Source organism: Otolemur garnettii, unplaced genomic scaffold (genome assembly GCF_000181295.1).
Source record: "Otolemur garnettii isolate 467f Iridium unplaced genomic scaffold, OtoGar3 scaffold00014, whole genome shotgun sequence".
Lineage (NCBI taxonomy): Eukaryota > Metazoa > Chordata > Mammalia > Primates > Galagidae > Otolemur > Otolemur garnettii.
This window is the reverse complement of record NW_003852409.1, coordinates 5424889-5437954: the sequence shown is the minus strand read 5'-3', so window position 1 is coordinate 5437954 and position 13066 is coordinate 5424889. Positions and strand designations below refer to the sequence as shown.

At 45.6% G+C, this 13066-nt stretch overlaps 1 protein-coding gene across 2 annotated transcripts in view; it reads right to left on the bottom strand.

The window, feature by feature from the left end:
* The window catches only part of PLPPR1 (phospholipid phosphatase related 1), a 276580-nt gene extending 269689 nt beyond the window's left edge, over positions 1 to 6891 (bottom strand). The window contains exon 1 of one of the 2 annotated variants that reach the window (XM_003785176.1): positions 6545 to 6891. The gene's annotated coding sequence lies outside the window, so the exon portion shown is untranslated. The remainder of the gene's footprint in view (positions 1 to 6544) is intronic. The other variant, XM_012802344.2, reaches the window with a different exon arrangement.
* Positions 6892 to 13066: the final 6175 nt, after the last annotated feature.

Genomic DNA, 13066 nt, shown 5'->3' with positions numbered 1-13066 from the left:
AAAAAAAAAAAAAAAGAATGCAAGGGCCAGTTCAAAGGCAAGTGAACTATCATCTTCCCCAGACAGGCATGAAAAGTAAGCAGTTGGCAAACGTCACTGGCAGACACTCCCAGCACAGGTGGCGCCCTCTCGGCTTGTTTCAGGCCTAGTGATCGGCTCTTGCCTCATTTGTGTCTTCTATTATTGTACTTAAGAAGAAAACGAGCCAGCTATTTATAACCAAAAAATAATTTTTTAAATGAATGCTTAAGTACATCATCCCAGTGTCCTAAGCATAAAGTCAAAACTTCATGGTTTTAACCTCACCGTTGCCACATGTAACATCTACCATTTATTGAGCACTTATTCTGTGTCAAGCTTTACAAGCAGCTCATCTAATCCCCAAAATCCCAGGCAGTGGCTTCCACGGCTGCCTCCATCTTAAGATAGAAGTGATTTGAAGCACAGTGACCATGTACCCAAAGTCTTACAGTTGACAAGTGGCAGAGCCAGAATTAAGAATGCAATTAATTCAGGATTCAGAATTAATTCAGGTTAACAGCCTGTCTAGCTCTAGAGCAGTGATTTTCAACCCTGTGTACTGTGGCACACCAGTGTGCTGTGAGAGGATCGAAGGTGTGCCACGAACATTTTTAAAGATCATTGATTCAATTATTTTCAAAAGAGTTCAAAGCATAGTAAGTATATTCTTTTTTTACTCTTTCCTTAATCAACATAATTTATGTGTGCGGCAGAAGTTTAACTACAGGTTCAAGGTGAAAAAGGTTGAAAAACACGGCTCTAGCATCTATGCTGTCAACCACGGTGCTACATAAACAAGCAAGGACATCAGCCCGCACGCCCAGGCACCAACGCCATTGGGGCACAGCACTCGGGGGCTCCTTCGGTTTCCAGGGCACTCAGTGATCTGAATCCTCTGGGCTGCAGGGAGCACCTCCGTCATTTGGTTGTGAGGAGAAGAGTGTCTTCTGTCCCTGTCCTCCAACCCAGCCTTGCACGCTCTCAGGACGAGGCATCTCCCCACCCCCCATTTCCCACATCTTTTGTTCTCTTCAGACACTAGCTCTTTCCATCTGCTCCCCTTTGATAAAAACTGCACTTGAGGCTCACTGTACCTTCTCCCTATGGCCCCATAACTCTTCCCCCTGCCAGAGTTCATAAATGACTGATAGGTATGCACTGCTTTGATTTTCTTTTTTTTTTACTTCTCATTCCCCGCTGAACTCTCTGAAATACGGTTTCTGAGCACAGCGCTGCAGTGAGACCGCTTGCCGAACGTCACCGGGGGACTCCTTTTCATTGTCTTTTTCAGTTCTTCTCCTCCCAATCTTTCCCACCTCTCCTCCGTTAAAACCAGCCTGGTGATTTACAGATTTGATGAAGGAAACAGCTTGTACAATTATGAAAATGGGCTTTGCGACCAGACTGATGCTTACTGGCCTGGTAACTAGGGGCGAACTATTGGAGCCTCTCTGCCTGAGCAGTAAAGTGGGAAAAGGAGCCTTGGGTGTTGTGGGACTAAGGGAGATTCCGCACGTACACTCTAGCACAAGCCTGGATGCTGTCAGGACTGCTGCTACCAAGTCTCACCACCCCCTTCTCAAGGCTCCCGAAGGCTTTGCGCTCATGCCAGATCCTTCCCATCCTGCCGGAGTATTCCCCGCCCGTTCTCCTCACAGGTGCTTGTTTCTCTCCTTCATCCCTACGTTTTGCTAAATGCTGAAATTCAGTCTTTGGCTCTACGATCTCCTGTTCTTCCCACCCTCTCCTTTAGTTAAAATACTAGTTGGCATTTATAGCAAAATCACTATACGCTGGGATCTGTACTAGAGCTTTCCAAGATGATCCCATGCTGCCCCCAAATCGATGTCTATAGAGCAGCATTGAGACTTCCACCCTCCTAAGTTAACCTGCCTCCTCATTTTTCTGTCACCACTCACGTGGCTACCAACAGTCAAACCCAGAGTGCTTCTGAAACCACATTCCGACTACGCTTCTCTCTGTTCTGCTCTTACAAGGACTTTTGGATTGAAACTCAATATATCTGGGCTTGATTCAGTAAGGGATCCACTTCCCAGGGCTATACCATTGATAATTGGAACACGGTGGTCTGGCTCTCATCCCAGGATGCCAAGATGCCATGAGCTCTTTTTATTTATTATTTTAGAGATGGAGTCTGACTCTGTCACTTATGCTGGAATGCAGTGGCATGATCACAGTTCAGTGCAACCTCCAAGTGTTGGGCCCAAGTTATTCTCCCACCTCAAACCCCAAAGGAGCCAGGTTTAAAGGCGCAAGCCATCACGCCAGACTAATAGAAATTTTTTGCAGAGACAGGTTCTCACTATGTTACTCATGCTGGTCTCAAACTCCCCGCCACAAGTGGTCCTCCCACCTCAGCCTCCCATATTTCTGGGATTACAGCTGTGAGCCACCACACCTGATACTATGAGCTCTTTAAATGAGACCCTGTGGCTTAAGAATTCTATGATCCAAGATATTTTTACAGTTTTTTGCAAAGTACATGAAATCAGCATCAGCATTTTTTTCTTGGATCACAGAAGAAGTAAGAGGGAAAGAAGAGGGGATCTCCATGTATTGCAGCCTACTGTGTGTCAGAAACTGCTGCTGCTCCCAAGATGCAGTGATGATGTAATTTTTTAAATATAAAAAATATGGCATCGTGGTGCTATTTTCCTAGTGGCACTTCAGAGTACAGTTCTTCTTCCTAGAGATGGCTGAGAAAATGTTTGCTCTGTGGCCTCCCTGGAACGTTTTGTCACTGACCTCCGATCGGTTGAACACCTTAGAGAAAAGGAAGTCATGAGTTCACCGTCTACTATTCTAATGCAGGAATTACCACATAATAGCCAATTATAACTGGACTTCTCATTCATTTATTGACTCTTCCATTTAACAAATATGTATTGAGTCCCTACTCTGCACCAGGCCTGCACAGCTGTGAATGCATCGTTCTCACAATGCAGCAGCAGTGAATGGCAGGGAAGGCGTGGGTGAGAGAGAAGCACACAGAGGAGGCCCTTCTGGGATTAGCAGGCTTCCCTGTCCTCACTCATCTTTCAGATAGTTCCCCTCCCGTCCGCCCCTAGGGCCACCACCCTCATCATTTCACACCTATATCTCCACAATAAGCTCCTGCCTCCAGTCTCATCCTCCACACTGTAGTCAGAGTCATCATTCTGGGATGCAAATCTGATCTTGTCTCGAACCTGCTGCGTAAAATGGAAGCTCCTTTGCTTGGTATCGCTCCATTCACACTCGATGTCTGCTTATTTCTCTGGCTTGACATCGTGTCTCTCCACAGAGCTAAGAACCCACATCTCTCCCTGCAGCCACAGAACAACGTCCAGTCCTCACAGAAGTGGGAAAGCCCTGCCTGCACAGCCCTTCCCATCTCCTTGTTATTGTTCAAGACTCAGCTCATGTCGACCTCCCTGGAGACCTTCCCGATCTTCTTATCCTCTCTGATTTGGATGACCCCACTTTGTGGATCTCTCTTAAAACACTCCATAGCATCAGTTGTTAATTAGTGTCGCCTAGGTGCTATCTCCCCTCTGTGGCTCTAATTCCATGCTATGGCTCACAATGACTCTAATTTTTCAGGCACTCTCAAATGTTTCCTCTGCCTGGAATGTACTCTCTATCCTTCCCCGCCAAGTAAAAGAGTACTTATTTTTCAGGAATATCTCAAAGATCAGCTGCCCATATCCACCAAGGGAAGAAAAAAAAATCACTTACATGTCTATACTATGGGCAGTAGATTTACCTTACAGTTATAATAGTTAATAGACTTCATCACAGTTAAATACCTATTTTCTCCTTAAGGATGGGGACCATTTTTTACTTCCTTATTTGGGGAAGAGGGTGGAACAGTGAACACCAAGCTCCACACATAAGTGCTCATGCATGTTTTCTGAATGTTGAGAAAATCCAGGAGAATGGAGTATATAGTATACACATCTAAGAGCTCACAGTACAATATATTTGCAGATATATGTATATATGTATGTATATGTTAATATGTAGACAGATAACTCTATGCATATATATATAGATATTGCATACAAATAGCTCTGTACTCTGCATGTACATAAACTACACCACAGTACAAAGCTGTCCTCCTTTCTGACTATTAAATGTATATTAATCATGTATTTACAACTAGATTGTAAACACTTTGAGGGCCAAAACTATGTTATACATTTGTATATGATTTCTAATGCTAAACCCAGGATGGGTGGTCAATAAGTACTTATTAGCAGACCCTGAAATTAATCAAAATAAATTGATCTTGCAGATAAAGCAGAAATACACTGTAACAGAACTAATAAAGAACTTTAGTCAAAGTAAAAATTAATCTAGATATTTTCTTGCCAAAATTTGCAAAGAAAATGATGAAAATCTTCACCATGAAATAAAAGGACATATGCTGACAAGTCTATTTAAACCCCCTCTCTATAGCTGATTTTAACTTGAAAATACTTCTCAAAACGTCTTCACTGGTTATTTGAAAAATCAAAAACTTTCAGATTTCTCTTATGGAATACGCTTAAAAGTCATAAAAGCCAAGCAGTTCTAATAATAAGTATCCTTTTCCCAACTCCTTTCCTTTTTGCTCTTTCTTTCTCAAAAATCTCTTCACTTTTTTATTTTATTTTATTTATTTTGCAGTTTTGGCCAGGGCTGAGTTTGAACCTGCCACCCCCAGTATATGGGGCCGGCGCCCTACTCCTTGAGCCACAGGCACCACCCCACCCTTTTTTTTTTTTTTACACTGACTTGGAAGTCAAGGTATCTTTCATCCAACATGTGAACTTTTTCAATTATTCTCACATATCTCATGCTTGCTCTGGCTTCAAAGAAGTCACAGAATGTTAAAAGTCCAAAGGTCCCCATCCCAAGGAGCAGCGAAGAGATGATTCCCGCCTGTCATCTCAAAGTCAGGAGAACTCCTTTGACGATGGGTAGTCATCAGTACTGGGTCTAAACTTCCAGTGTTTACTTTTGTCAGCATCAGCGTGGTTCCCCGTTTCCCCCACACTTGTGCTACAATTTCAAGGCTCCTCCAGAGCCGGAAACGTACCTGTCTGCCCATCCACCTTCCAGGTACTAACGACCCAACAAGATGGGGAAATGTCCCCACTTTCTAGACCTGAAGAACTAATTTGTGGCTAAGCTAAGGGTTACCGCAGGAATAATCAAGGCTTTTCCACTCCAGATGTGTGGAGACATTCCAGACGTCTCCAAACTTGAGTCCCACCTGATAATTAGGAGCTGCTAAGCACGCAAACAGAGGCACAGAATTCAGGAAATCCTGTGGCGTCTCTCCCCTCCAATCTCCTGCTGTCTTAACTGGCCTCTAGTCACACCTCTCCTAAATGGCCACTGTCTGCCCCTCTGCCATCTCCCTTTGTCCCAGTCCTGACTCCTCACAGGCTGACCCAGTCTCGGCTGTTTCCCCAGGTGCAGCAGGCGCTCTGCACTCTGAGATCCTGTCCCAATGGGGCCGGCATTTCAGGGTCTCCTTTTCTCAAAACCTTTTCCCTTGAGCCAAAACTATATTCTGAAGGGTGCCTGTCTGCCAGCTAAATACCAGACGGTAGAAAATCTCTCCCACGAAAAACGTTGAAAAGGAAAACAATATCTCCATTAAGAAAAATAAAATCCTAGAATCCTCCACATATTCCACACGTGTGTCATAAAACCCCAGGGAAAAAATAAAGCCCCCTCTTCCCCCGGCCGCTGCCACCACTGCAGCCCCTGTCCAGCTCCCAGCGCTACCGCGGTGCCGTGCGGGGAAACAGCACCTTCCCCTGGGAGGAGAGATCCCGGCGCCCAGCGTTTCTGGGAGGTGATTATGACAAGCCTTTCAGTAACTCATCCTTCCTCCCCGCACTGACCCAAGCCTCACCCCGGTGCCTTTGGCACTGACAATGAATGAGAAAGCCTAACGGTGCCCCTCCAATTTTCCAGGTGACACCCGCACGCACACAAACATACTAGTATGCGCCCAGGGCGCAGGTGGGGGTGAAAGGGAAGGATAGCAGGTGCCCACGCCTGAGAGAAAATCAGTGGCAACGCTTCCAGCTGGGGGTGAGCAATCCCAACCCCCTCCGGGTGGGAGGACTTGGCACAGCTACCTGCAGGGCGCCCCCGCCTGCACGCCCACCCACGCGCACCGGCTCGCGTCGCAACCCGGAATGCAGTCAGGAGGTTGAAACCGGACCGAGGGAGCCTCCACGCCCCCTTTGTCTCCACGTTTCCCAAATGACTCGGGAGGAAAGTTTACGAGCAAGGAGGGGGTAGGTTTCTGCTGGGTCAATCTGACACATCGCAGGAGGCGACCCTCCCTGAGTTCACCCCCGCCCTGTGCACAGCCCCGGCGCCGCCTTCCCGTACACCTCTAAACCCACAAGCCAGGCGTGGGCCACCTGCGCCGCCGCGTCCGGCTGGGAACCGGTCCCCCGCTGCCCCGGCGCAGCGACGTCCCGGAGCGGCCCGCGGCTGGGGACGTCGCACTCACCTCCGGTAGCGGAGCGTCCGCCGGTGCGCCCTACTGGGCAGTGCAGCCCCCGGGAGCGAGGTGCATTCAGGCAGCGGCTGGAGACGCGCTCCCTGGGCGCTGCTGCATTCCGCCTGCGTGGGAGAGCGAGCCGGCGAGCGCGCGGCGCGGGCGTGTACGAGTGTGTGTTTGTGCGAGTGTGTACGCGAGTGTGTGTGTGAGAGTCGGTGTGTGCGCGCGCCCGTGGGGCGGAGGTGCGCGGGATCAGAGAGCCGGCTCGGCGCCCATCCCGCGTCCTGCCTCCTCCTCCGCCTCCCGGTGCAGCCGCTTGCACCGGGTCCAGGTTTCAGGATCTCCTGTTTGTTTAATGAAAGGAAAGGAGCAAAAGGCTGGAGGGGTGGGGGCCGGAGAGGCGGGGAGGGCGCCGGGCTGCGCATGCTCAGAGAGGGCCAGCGAGCACTTGCTCCCCAGCCGAGGCAGAGCGTAGAGAGCGAGCCATGGGGCACGGAGAGCAAGCTGAGCCCCCGGAGCTGCGGAGGCTCCGCGGGGATCCCACACGGCGGAGGGGAAACCCCGCAGCAAAGGCGCGTCCGGCGCTGGGACTCCGTGGCGCCTGCAGCGCTGGAAGCCGGTGGCGGGATCCCCACCCATCCTGGGAGACCGTTGCTGCTTGGAGTCCTCGGTAACGGCGGGCTGTCCGCTCTGTTTTTAGTGCAGGCTTCTTGAGGGCCGCTCTCTTGCCCTCTGCCCTGCGGGCAGCTGTCATGCGTCTCCCCAGAGGTCCAGGAAGAACCACAAGCCGCAGGTCGTCTTTGAACTAAAACGAGTTTCCTAATTTGTGCTTCTTTCTTCTCCCAAATTCCACTATACGAAGAGCAGAAAAAGGCAAGGTCCAGTCGAGTCCCAAAGCAGCTTTCATGGGGTGAGGGTGAGGAGGGGCACACAATTACCCACTTCCAGAGAACAAAGGGGGAATAGAAGGAAGGTGAGTCTCCGAGGACCCCAAACTCAGCCTGGTTGGGTGACGGGGTTAGATGGAGGAGACATTTGCCCTAGTCAAGAAGGCAAAAAAGAACAATGGATCCATTGTCCCCGTTGCCTCCAATGTCAAAGCAATTCTAGGTAAGTGACGCTTCTGGCTACTTGGTAAAGTGGAAGAACCGCCAACTCAAGAGAGTCCAGAAAGAGAACCTGAGCCTGCCACGGCACAGTAACCTGAGGCCAGAAGACGCACCGGTGAGCGTCCTTTCGAGTGGAGTGGAAACTGTCTTCGGTGAGATTGTTCTACGAACAAAACAGAATGGTTAGGACCCGTTCAGGAGCTTCCATTCCAACCTCCTCCCTGTTTAATCACACGGTCTCCTCCCACCCTTGATTTTCTCTCCTACCGAAAAAAAGATACCCGAAGCAGGGAACTCTCTGTCAAAATACTCCTCTCTCTTGTTTATTCATTTTCTGTCCCTTCAGGAAAAGACCACCCTTGCTTTGGGGAGATAGAGGACAGCCTATCCTCCCTGTGCAAATCTTTTCCAAGCTTTCATTAAAGATCACCTCTGAGCACTTCAGCTATACAGTGCAAGTGAGCAGATGCCTTCTTGCTGAACTCTGACCCACATCCCATTCATCTTCCCAATAATAATGCCAAGTGACACTCGAACAGCAGGACAATTAGATCAAATCCTAGAGCACACCCCAAGGAGAGAAAACAGCATGTCTGAATGCCACCAACAAAAGCAAAGTTTAGGAGAAAAGACTCAAAAGGAAGAAGGAAGGGAAAGTTCTTAACAAGAGAAAGTGTCCTGGGTGTGGTGGCAGGTGCCTTCTCTCAAAAGGAGTAGAATTGCAGCATCTCAGTGAGTCTGAGTCTCCATCTCCCTGGTAGGGGAGATCAGGTTCTCCTGAAAAGCTGCAAAGCCTCTGGAGAGAACCATTCACAGTATTTGGAGCTCCTACTTCTGTGCCCGCTTTTATTACGACTTCCTTTTGGTGCTGGGCCTCTTGGAAGGCGTCCAAGACAGATCTGCCTTGTTGCCACGTTCCCTCAGAACAGTAAATAGTGTTCACTGGAATTTCAAAGGGGTTAGCATTGGCCCAGCCAATTGCTTCCTTGAGGCAGGAAAGCCGTACTCCCTGCCCTGGTGCTATTTAAGTATGAGGTGAGTGAGGGCTGTAAATTCAAGAATTGGGTGGAGCTGGGGTTGGTGCAGGTCTCAGCTTTGGTTCCATCAGGAGGAGAGGGAGCTCAGGCACTTCCTTCTACGGTGACATGTGTACAGGACTGTCTAGCCGAGAAGCACACTCTGAGACTGGCCTTGGGTGAGGAGGAAAGGGACGTCACTCCCATCCTCCCATCAATGCTCAGAGACAGCCTGTTCACAGTCTCAAAGAAGAAAGGAGCTCCAACGAGGTCAAGGGTGAAGAAGAATGTATAAATTCAGAATTGCACATAAAGTAGAACCCCTTTATAGTGCTTCTGCTAGGAGATGGTGAATGAGCAGTTCTGGAAGAGAATTTTACTGCTTAGGGGGAGTGGGGCAAACACGGGACATTAAATGAGATGATGTGTGTAAAACACTCAGCGTAGTCTCTGCTGCATAACAAGCTCTCCACAACTTGTAGCTATTATTATCTTGGTTATTAACATTTTCATTATTACGATGTTTAAAAAAAAAGCTGAAGAGATCTTTTTTTCGTAAGCTTAAACACTTAAAACAGATAAAAGCCAAATGACTTCCAATTTTCCTTCTGGCTTCCTCTCCCGCCCCCTCACCCCACACCCTGATCACTGATGTATTCAAATCCATGTAATGAAAAGCATGCTATAAAAAACGTGTGGCAGTGTGAATGGTGAATAGCTCCAATTCTCACCCTTTCACACTGAAATCTAGATCTAAGTGTGAGATAGCATTGTCTTTCAGTAACATGCCTCAAGCACTTTTTGTCATTCACATCTCACAGGGGTTAAGGACCCGTCCTGCCTGGCAGGGTCTCTTACTATAATACCCCACCTACATTAGCACACCACACTTTGTATTTTCACTTTTTTTTTTTTTTTTGCTTTCTTTCTAATTTTAGCTATCAAATGTGTTACTCCTGCAAGATAACAGAATGCCCGAAACCAATTAATATGCACACATCTGCAGATGGTTTGGAGAGAAATTAATGGTAAGAATTTCAATGGCTGCCAGGATTTTCAGTGCTTCTTCGATTCAGATTTCAAACTTAGCACTCGTGCCCTGTACCTAGATAAACGACAAACCCCAAACTTTGAATCTTCCTCCATCAACCAACCAAAAAAAAAACTTCTTCCTTTTATTGTTTTCTTTTCTTTTTTCGGCAAATTACCCCGGCATTTTTGCTTGGTTTTTTTTGAGTTTTTTTTTTTTAAGGAAATTTACTTTTTAATTTTTAATTGGACTTGGTTTTTGGCCCCTTCCCAATTAAAAAAATCTAAAATTAATAAAAATAATAGATGAAAAGATTGAACATGGAACCCTCCAGAGTTATGGATGCTATAGAGATGTTTCCGTTCTTAGAAAGCTGCATGAAAATAATTTTATGTGTTGGTGAAGTGATGTTACTCTATAGGGCAGGATGTGCCCAAGTTCTGCTCTGAATATTACCTAATATCATCCCATTTCCATTTGTTGGGTCCTACCTATAACTTTGGTTTTTTTCACGTACCACCCTAATGAGACAAATAAATATAAGATTTTTTCTTCTTGTATAAATTTCTCATATATAACAATCTTTTGTGGTTGAATAAAAATGTCAAGCCAAGACTGTAAAGGCTACATTAGTGATTTCTTATTGTAGGCATCAAAGTGTTTCAATGACTATTGCAGGCGTCCTCAAACTTTTTAAACAGGGGGCCAGTTCACTGTCCCTCAGACCATTGGAGGGCCAGACTGCGGGCCTCGGGACGAGTCGGCTGCTAAGCAAGACAGGCAGTGGTGGCAAAAAATATCTGGAGGGCTAGATAAATGTCCTAGGCGGGTGGCATGTGGCCCACAGGCCATAGTTTGAGGATGCCTAGACTATTGAAACCATTACAAAACTATTCATTGGGTCCTTTGTATATATTCCTATTGTACCTGTAACATCAGGTACTTTTTCATGCCTGACTTACCCCCACTAAAATTGGTGGTAAGCCATTCAAGGGCAGAGTCTTATTTAATTTTTTTAATTCTCCTGGTGTCTTGTGAAAACAAACAAGTGTATATATGTTCAGTAAATGTTTAAAGAGTGAATGAATAAACACATAACCAAAAATGAGAATCTGCTGGTAACATGTTGACTTTGAAAAAGACTTCCAAGTACCAGGATACTTGGCACACTGAATAGATGACAAAGTCAGTAAACACTATTTTTCCAAATTTTGTGTGTGATTATCTAAAAATGGAAATTGAGAAAAGCAAAGCAGATTTTTGCAGATAATTTTTATTTCCCCTTGGAAACGTACAAGTCAAGCCCATTCTAATTTTTCTGGTTCAGAAAACGAATGGGTTTTGGCTCAAAGTGTATTATTATTCAAAGGATAGTTTCATGCTGGCCAAACTAATCCTCTGGAATAATGTTCTAATTTATTAAACTTTCCCCCTAAGTAGGATTAAATATGTGGGTCAGTAGTGGTTATAACTCTTTTTGTCATCAAGAGAAATAATCCAAAACGTGAAAAGAACCGTTCCCACGATCCCACCCCTAGCATTTCTGCTATAATTGTCTTGAATAAAAGGGAACAGCAAGAAGTTGGTTCTGCTTTCACGGATGGAAATTTGGGTGATGGGGAAAGGGTAGGGAGAAAGGGGAGTCTTAACTATGAAAAGTCACAACAGTGATCACTACACTGAGCCAGGGAAAGAAAGGTGGGAGGACCAGGCGATTAGTGTCTATTCATCTTTTCTTCTCATTTGTTTACAGCCAGTAAGAGAGTTTGTTGCTCCCAGGATCCATGCACATGTATTGCTAGAACACAATTGTGCAGACCTAGTTTTCCAGGTCTGCACAAGTGAAACCCAGACACCTATTGTGGATTCTCTTAAGTGTTTTCCATCTCCTGAGGCCCTCCTTGTTATCTCTTCTTGGAAACCTCCTTGGGAATTATGAGAATAATGGTTCGACCTCCCTTGGACTTTCCATGTGGCAGCCATTCCAGTCTTAGCATTTCCTATCTGCAGATTCTGCCCCAATCCAGGAGAGGCAGCCCTGCCAAGGCCCATCGCTCTCTGTTTTTCGGTCTGTCCCTTGCTGCCTTCACTTGCAATGGCTGATCCATGACATACCATTAGTGCTTTCATTTTTGTCATCTTTAACCGGAGAGGATGGAACTAAATTACTCAATCATCACTTTTTAATAATCTAGTCTAGAGACCAACAAACTTATTCTGTAAAGGACCAGGCATGTATTTTAGGTTTTTCAGGCCATATGGTCTCTGTCACAACTACTCCACTCCACAGCCCCAGACGATGCACTCAAAATGAGAATGGCTATGTTCCAATTTTTTTTTCTTTTACAAAAACAGGTGGTGGGCTGGATTTGGCCAACAGGCTATCGTTGGCCAACCCCAGGTCTAATCCTGCACTTTCTTCTCTTTAACACTGAGAAGAAAATGTGTTGGGCAGAAGGAACTTGAGTCTTACTTTCTATCCTGCTTGCAGGAAAATGATAAGAACCATGAAATGGGTGCAGGAAATCTTAGTCCATTGCTGGTTTTAGGGGTTTCCCATCAGTGAGTGCAACTTTCACACTGTTAAGAATCACTCAGAAAATTATTTTTTTCTTTTTGTAAAGCTGTTGGCTATGTTTTCTACATGGAACAATGTAGCAATGGCAAGCATACTATTTTTAGCCTAAAATTGACTTATGCAGCCCTGGAATTTCAATGAGAGGAATAATTTAAGTGAAAATGAACAAAACAGTGTGAGCATACTATTCCTAGCTGGTAAAATAGAGCAGGTAAGTATATTCTAATTGTGACTAGCTAGCACCTTAGGAAAACTACCTCTCTGAACATAAATAAGCACAATGCTAATAAAGAAAAATACAGTCTTATATAGGTCCCCGTATGGGAGTGACACCTCTAACCGAGTTTAGCTCACACTAATGGAGCTGCTCTCTGAACATTTTTACATATTCAGCCCAAGTTGTAAACTTCAGCTATCTAAAAATTTCACTCCTCCAAAGTAATCTACAGATTCAATGCAATCTTTATCAAAATCCTAACAACACTTTCGCAGAAATAGAAAAATCCATCTTAAAATGCATATAAAATCAGAAAGGACTCCAAATATCCAAAACAGTTTTGAAAAAGAAAAACATAATTGGAGGTCTTATACTCCCTGATTTCAAAACTGCTACAAAGCTAATCAAAACAGTGTGATACTGGCATAAAGACAGACATATAGACCAGTGGAAGAGTCTAATGAGCCCAGAAATAAACCTTTATATATATCATCAAAGTGATTTTTGACAAAGTTGCTAAGACCGTTCAATGGGAAAAGACCATCTTTTCAACAAAAAGTGCTAGAACTGGTTATCCGCAT